The sequence below is a fragment of the Pleuronectes platessa genome, chromosome 14 (assembly GCF_947347685.1).
Source record: "Pleuronectes platessa chromosome 14, fPlePla1.1, whole genome shotgun sequence".
Lineage (NCBI taxonomy): Eukaryota > Metazoa > Chordata > Actinopteri > Pleuronectiformes > Pleuronectidae > Pleuronectes > Pleuronectes platessa.
In genome coordinates this window covers 8,010,399-8,018,755 of record NC_070639.1, presented here as the reverse complement: position 1 = coordinate 8,018,755, position 8,357 = coordinate 8,010,399, and the positions used below count along the sequence as shown (strand labels likewise).

Sequence of the window (8,357 nt, the reverse complement as noted above, 5' to 3'; positions counted from 1 at the left end):
TAAGATGCAAGGACTTTCTTTCCCCCTGCATCGCCACTGCTGCTCCCCATAGCTTTTCTGCCGGACAAATTTGTCCCGGATTTTCCTCCACCGCTTCAGACACTCGTCGACATTCAACCCGACGTTCGCCGAGATCTCCTTCCAGGTATTTATGGCCATCTGTGTGTCCTTGTACTCGGCCAAGGACGTTTGTACAAATGGTAATATTTTCGCACCTCTTCTGCCAAACGTTCTTCGAGTTGGTCCATTCTTCAAAAACGTCCTTGGTTTCTGCCATGGCGGTATTATGCTATGAAACCGGAAACTAGACTCCAGACGGGATGTAGTTAGCAGACCAATCACAGCCTTGCGGGCTGCATGAGGCTTGCGTAGCTTTGTCGTAAAAAGTGGCGGACGCACGCAAGCCGCAAGAGGGGGTACGCAAGGGGCTCTTGTGTGCTTGCGTGCCTGTGTAAAATCCGACTATAAATCGGCCTTTTGGCTGAATCTTTCATGCTTAGACCTTTTTCTATCATTGATGCTGGTGTATGTGTGACGATATGATAACTAGAGCAGAAACAAGAGTAACTTCCCTGCAGGTTTTTGCCTCAAACAACCAGTCCTTTAATTTGAGATCACTAAAGTCTAATGTCACAACTGGTCATAAATTGAAAGAAATTCCCAAGAGTAGACTTAATATGTTCATCAGCCCAAACACATGTTTTGTGAGGAAGCCATGACCTTGAAAATTAAATTAATCCATGAGTCCAACTGAACGTTTCTACCAAATTTGAAGAATTTCCCTCACCGCGAAGATATTGGACGGACAACACAAACATAATGCCTCCTGCCCCACAGATAAATGATTTTTGAATCGTTAATGTGTCAATGCACGTGCTAGTCCATATGTCACTGCAAGCATTAATGTCTCCTGTTTAATTGAATCAGTCCATCGTATGTCTCTTTATATTGTTTACCTTTCCTGAACTGAATGATGATCCAGGTGAAACAGCATGGTCTGCGACTACTTTTCAAACTAATGTGAAGGTGTTGACTTTACACAGAATATCCGTGCAGCTGTTGAAACAGGCTGCAGGAGTCACATTATTACGACTATGGTTGGTGTGTTACAAGCTTTCACTGCCACACAGCTACTGCGGTCAAGCCAGCCGTCACTCGCGTCTCTGTGGTCAAATCAGCCGACACAGAAATTCTACTGCACTCATATACTGACATTTATGGTAAACGCATCCAAAACGCCCAGAACGGGAACGGCAGCTGAGTACTCGAAGTTAGAGGAAAAACACCTGTGGGCCTACGTCCGGTTTTTAAAATAAACTGTTGACATGGAGCCTATAAAACATGCATAATTGAAAGTAAAATGTATTGGATTATATTCAGGAGAAGTATATATCGTCTTACCTGTCATTTTTATGAATAGCATTTTTACTGTATCAATGAAGAGATTTCACTAAATAAGTCACACATTTGTAGCTTCAAGTAGGTAATTTCTGGATATTTCAAAGTGAGACTGATATGACTGTGTTCAGGACCTCTCTGACCACCCACACACTGAATATTAGACATTTTTACTGTATAGATTAAGAGGTTTTTCAAAGTAAATTGCAACATTTCTACTGTGTAACAGATAATTTCTGGATATTTCAAAGTACTATAAAAAATATTTTCCCAATAATTCCAGAGAGACACTGATATGCCTGTGTTTAGGACCTCTCAGGCTACCCACACACTGAATATCAGACAGTTTTACTGTATAGATTAAGAGATATTTCAAAGTAAAGTCCAACATTTCCACTGTGGAATACATAATTTCTGGATATTTCAAAGTACTATAAAAAAGACTTTGCCCAATAATTCCAGAGAGACACTGATATGACTGTGTTCAGGAACTCTCAGGCTACCCACACACTGAATATCAGACATTTTTACTATACAGATTAAGAGATTTTTCAAAGTAAAGTGCAACATTTCCCCTGTGGAATACATCATTGCTGGATATTTCAAAGTACTATAAAAACTGTTTGCTCAATAATTCCACAGTGAGACTGATATGCTTCTATTCCCACTCCTATGACTAGTCCCTTTTCTTGGAATCTGTAACTGTCCTACCCTCTTTTCCAGCCGCACCCATATGTAAAAATCAATCTTGCCGAAGCGATGTCTTTTCAATTTCTTTTGATCGCAGCGTGAAAGACTCTCTTTGTTAATTATGTCGAGCATTTTGTTTATCATCTTATCCTTTTATAGGGATAATGCTTAGGTTAGATTGGGGTACCCCTTTACACTACAAGTAAAAATGTTTTTCCTATGAATTATGCTCTGTTCAATTAGTAGTGTTGTATTTTATAATATTTTTTGAATTGGCACCAACTGTGGCTCCCTTCGAGCTTGATTATTTATCACCATCTCACTATTGCAAAACTTGTAAGTACAGGTAATATATAACAAAATACATACATAACGCCAACAATAGAGGAAAAAATACTTTTTATAAATAAAACACTGGAGTAGTTGTCAAAAGCTTTGTTCTTTATAACAAGGTAAAACATTTTTGTCATTTTGTATAAAATGGGAACCTAAAACCTTTATGTAAAAACACAAAATATCACTCAACTGTGATATTAAAAAACAAAAACAAAATTAGAAAACCTAAACAGCCATGACGCTAAATTGGCTAAGGGGCGTAAAGTCCTGATCAACCCCTTCCTTTTAACCTCGTAATTCAGGTACCATTGTTGGGCCACACCCATCTTCTAACGCGGCCTTCACTTTGATATAAAATAAACACCTGTAAAGTTTTGTGACTGCATCGTTCACGGTTGCTATCGGGATGAAAAATCTGTCCACAGAGAGATGGCAATATAAACACCTGGGGACTTGCACACAGACTCACAAAGTGAAAACAATTTCACCCTTTCATACACAGACGAAGAAAACAGTGTCACATATTAAAAAAAATGACAGAGCACATACCGATTGTGGAATTATTTTTGACACAGACAGCAATTCCAGTCAGCGGTTTGCACATTTTGAAGCTGGGCTGTGTCCATCTGGAGACACTGGGCATGAAACGACCGGCTACATCTGTCCCACTGAATCTGTAAAAATTCAAATTTCCCACCTTTAATACAGACAGAGGTTCATTGCTTAGTAATTATTTCAAATGTTTCACCACACTAGCAGGCTTTATTCATGTTTACGAGCTTTATGTTGTGCAATAGTAGTAGTAGATTTGACGTTGGCTAATTATTAATAATCATGAAATATGATTATTAAAAAAATATATATTTATTAAAAATAATTAAAATTCTAAAGCTATTAATTAAGAATAGTAAAACAATAAATTTATCAATTAAGAATAGTACGATCTGTAATCATTGCTCATCGTCGCGGGGCACCACCCTGTTTACAGGGACCAACGAGTCAATCTTTAAATATCAGTCTCTGTTATGATATAAGTTAAATTAATAATCTCAATATATAATATTAATGATTATATAATAAACAATGAAGGTTTTTAAGTTCGAGCACAGGCTATAGTAATCCAGCTGTATTCACATACATATGCACAAATAATCACAGAAATACAAATACTTTAATTACAAAAGTATTTATTAAAGGGAAATAAAGTTAATGTTATTCCATGATTCTTCATTTAACAAACTCCAATATTTCAAAGATGGCACAACAGCAGCAGCACTTATCACAATTGTCCCACATGTGATACTGAGTATCTGTGTGTGTGGTCGTGGGTGTGTCTGCCTGTCTGTGTCTCTGTGTGTGTGTGTAAGAAAGAGAAGGGGGAGTGGCTATGGCGTAATGACGAGGTCATGTGGTGACGTCGTCTGGCCGAAATCGAGAGGTTACGTTCAAGTAATTTCAAGATGGAGGTTTATGACCTCTGTGACGACAAGAGGTCGAAGACAAGATGGCGGTCGGTCGCCAGTTACACAAAGGAATATTTCTAGACAAAGAGATTTCTTATCTCCTGGTTCTGGCGCCGAACGGCGTAGAGATGAATTTAGGCTCTTTTAGTCAAGATTTAGCTGTGTAACATAAAAAGAGAGAGATCAGAGAGAGAAAGACATCGTCAGAGACAAAACTTCCGGCGAGGCGGGCAGTCCAGTTACGTGAGATTTATCTTTTAACAGATGTAAATCTCCGCACAATATCTCTGACGGTAACACGTTAAAAGGAAGCGCCGGCTTGTTACCGCGCGCTTCTGGAAACGCAGTAGACAAAGGAACCGGACGTGATGTCTCAGTTCGTCGTGCGTTACACGGCTTAAAGGGGACATATTATGAAAATTCCACTTTTGTAGTGCTTCTACACATTAGTTTGGGTATCTGGCATGTCTACCGTCCCAAAAACTCTGGAAAAAAATCACTCCCGCGATTTGTTGTGGTTCCTCTATTTCAGAAACTATGTGCTAAAGTGCGTCCAATGGAATTTCCCCCGAAATAGACGTCATAGTCGAAAAATGCCCATTTAGTACATTCCCCCATAGCTCTATGCACTCCCCCACTACCACTCGACCCACCCCTAGATGGACCCTCCCACTTTATATAAGCTCGGTCCACCGGTATCCGCCATTTCATTCTTGCAAGCCTTGGAAACACTTGGATAAGCTAACAGCAGCATGAATCGGTGGTCGGCTGCAAACATGTCTTCATGTGACTCCAGCTTCAGAAGACACAAGATTGAGATGGATTGAGTTCATATATGATGGCAACGTTCCTGCCACCACTTTGAATCGGACTTTTTTATCAACCTGGGCCAATATAACGCTGGATTCTCTAAAAGGTTGTTATTGAAAGAGGGGTCGGTGCCATCTTTCCATGGCAATACTGAAGACGAGGGAAATGTAAGTATTTTTTTTTTATAATTCTGGTATTTGCTTCTTTTAGACATTATGTGTGGAGGCTAGTGCCGTTAGCATGTTGTGCCGTGTGTGTGAGGGGGTGGGGGGCTAGTATGTATCGGTGGGGGATAGGTAGAGACTTTACAGGAGTTTTCATTAATCGAGGACGGCTGGCGAGTCCACGGTGAACGGTGATCACATGGCAGGTTTGTGAGTGTTGTGCTCTCCACGCTCTTCCCCCCCCCCCCTCCGCTCGAGGGGCCGTAGCACCTACTACGAGCCCCTTAGCAGCTACTACGAACCCCGGTAGTAGCTGCTACGAGCTCTGGTTGTAGCTGCTGGAGCTTGAAGTTAGCTACGGAAGTTTGTAGTAGCTGCTACGAGCTCCGGTTGTAGCTGCTGGAGCTTGAAGTTAGCTACGGATGTTTGTAGCAGCTGCTAAGAGCTCCGGTTGTAGCTGCTGGAGCTTGAAGTTAGCTACGGATGTTTGTAGTAGCTGCTACGAGCTCCGGTTGTAGCTGCTGGAGCTTGAAGTTAGCTACGGATGCTTGTAGTAGCTGCTACGAGTGTCGGCCGTAGCGAACTTCCAGCCCAGTGCTGCCGTGGGAAAAAAATCAGCGGCACAGTACTAACGGGAGGACACGCGAGCGGGGGGGAAGCGTGGAGAGCACAACACTCACAAACCTAACTTCCAGCTACAGCTGCTGCTACGGGCACTCGTTCAAGATACCGGAGTATGTTGTTGTCATAATGTGCGGGACTAGAACGATTATTCATTACCAGCCCTAGTTTGGGGAAATGTGTCCTTGTATCCTTGTATGCATGACAGTAGTACAAACATGAATAACATTGCTGCTTTTGGTGTTCAGGCAAGCACATCTGTTCACGGTGCTAGGCTACATCACGTAGCATGCCAGACGGACCCACCACAGATGCGCACACATGGAACGCAGCTTTCTATGAAAACACTGCGACCTCACTACAAAAGTACAGGTTGGTTTACCCTCAGTTACTTCGTCATGTCATTGATTGTGTCTCCGTGTTAAAGTTGTAACAGCATCTCATTTGTTGTGACTCCATGGATACTGTGTCTGTTTTATCATAGGCACACAGAAAACTGTGCTGCACTGATGTTGGTGTTGGGACCTCAGCTGTAAGAGACCTCGCTTGGAGGAGGGAGAGGACAAGATGTGACGTGAGTGACTCAATATTTAATCTAAACATTTCAATAATCAGATGGATTACCATCCTACACTTTTTTAGCTGTTGCAGCCTTTTGGTGAAATCTTTGTCGTTCTAATAGAATGGAATCTTCCAACCCTGTTCATAAGACACCCACATATATTGTCTATGAAAACTGCCTCCTGGAGCTGTTTGAGGTGTGTCCTGTGTGTCGGCGGGGGACAGATGTAATATATAAGAAGGGCGAGTGCACAGAAAAGCCGGTGAAAGCAGATGCAATCTTCCATGATTCTTACAGGCTCTATTTAAAAGCCAAACAATGTGAAAACAGTATGTGAAACATAAATAACATCAATTAACTGCTGTCTTTAAATGGTCTTCACCATTTAAAGACCATTTATTTATCGTCTTCACGATAAATAGAATAATATAATTATAAAAAGAAAATAATAAATACAAAAAAGTGCAAAATGTCCAACTTTTTCCCCAATTTGTATTACAGATTACGTGGATAACCTGTTGGACCTCATCTTTCACGAGGTTTTTCAGGACCCGGCCCCATATGTGAATGAGGTGCTGAAGATCTCAAAACCTGAGGATCTCTCTGCCTAGTATGAGAAACCTGACAAGCAGGAAGTTATAGCCAGCTATGTGTCGAGTTTCAATCAAGGGCAGGTCTGAACCCTGTATAACTTCCCTGAGCATCAGGGAACACTCAGCGTATCTGGAGCACCGAGCAGGAGGGCAGGACCACCCTGATTCTCCGGCCCAGGTGGCCTCAACACCAGCTAACAAAGCTTCTCTACGACAAATACCTGTAACGGCTGAGCAAAGTTCACATTGTATTTAGAGAATAAAGGTGACACACAAATATAAAGTGTTCCTTTGTTTACAGTATGGCTACTAATGGCACAAATTGTATTTTTGAAATCAATGTTTTCATTATACTTGGTATTTTTTGTATTTCTTACTTCTGTCCCAGCCAGTACATTTAATAACTATTTTTTAAAAGCTCTGTGGCATTCTTTCTAGCAATCTTTCTGACAATAAAAGTTTATAGAAACAGTTGTGTGCTTTTAATGTTTGATATGTAACATGTTAACAATTGACACGTGTAAGATGAGCAGTTAGCAAAGTAATACACAGGGAAGAGTAATTTATGTATTTTATTCCTCAGTCATATTTGTATTGCAGAAATGACTGATATCTCATGCATAAAAAAAACAAAACTTACTGCTCTATTCCTCTTAGACATAAAGGCCCATAATCTGCCCTATAGATGTTGAATGCATTCTGTAGTGAGAACACATTCAAACACACAGGCTAATTAATGGAGGTAAAAAACGTTATGTCCTACACCTCCATGAGAGGGGGGAGGGGTGAAAGGGGGTGGGGTAAGATGGGGGCGGGCTGAGAGGGGGGCGGGGCCCTCAAAACAGCTTGATCTCAGGAGGGCTGTTTTAGACAGAGTAAAAAGGTGCTGTTTTAAATGATCCTTGTGGTATTTTTACCAAAAAATGTTACAGACATTTCATTAAGACCCCAAGGAACCATATCAAATGTGGTGAAATGGGCATAATATGTCCCCTTTAAAACAGATCAGCGATCTACAAACAAACATACACTCAAAATAAAATGACACGCTAAGTATAAATACTAGTCTCTGCCCAGACAATAAAGCCTCTTACTGTGACCTCTGCGGTGTTGCTTGCGTGTGGCGCGCGGATTTTCCGGAAGTCCAGTGAATCTCGTGGCCACTCAAGCTCGGTCGCTGGTCCGTCTGTGGCAGCGGGCGTCGTGCTGGGCCGGATAGAGCGAATTTCTCCTGCTCCTAGAACGGAATTAAACTTGTTCGTCTTCTTCGACGGTATTGTGCTTCGTCCTTCTCCGACGGAATTCTGCCTAGTCTCTTCTGCAGGGATGAACAGCTGTGGCGCAGTTGTGGATTGTGGAAAGAAAGTCTCTGAGCTCGGCCTGGGAGCGAGTTCCTGTGCGCGGCCTTTTCAAGTTAAAAACAAAAATGGTCTATCAAAGTAAAACGTTGACTGAATAAAGAAAGGAAACCCCAGGGATTAAGTTACCACCAGAAGATACAATCTCCATGCTTGATATTAGAGGGAAACTTTAGCTGGCTTCATCTTGGCTCACAGGCCTCACTTTTATAACCTATTTTCTGGTCAACTCACTGGGCTGTTGCCCAACATTTACCATGCTTTAACCAAATGCTACATTGCTGTTGTCATGGTCATATTTCTTCATTGTTATTTTAATTAGTTAACTGTTATTGTCTCTTTGTACTACTGAGAGGAGTTGC

General features: G+C 41.4%; 1 long non-coding RNA gene across 1 annotated transcript; it reads left to right on the top strand.

Annotated features, from left to right (window-relative positions):
- Window positions 1-4,289: 4,289 nt before the first annotated feature.
- Window positions 4,290-6,942, top strand: LOC128455619 (uncharacterized). The gene is made up of 4 exons (XR_008341749.1): window positions 4,290-4,864; window positions 5,731-5,854; window positions 5,967-6,056; window positions 6,546-6,942. It is a non-coding gene; the product is annotated as an uncharacterized LOC128455619 (long non-coding RNA).
- The last annotated feature ends 1,415 nt before the right edge of the window (window positions 6,943-8,357 follow it).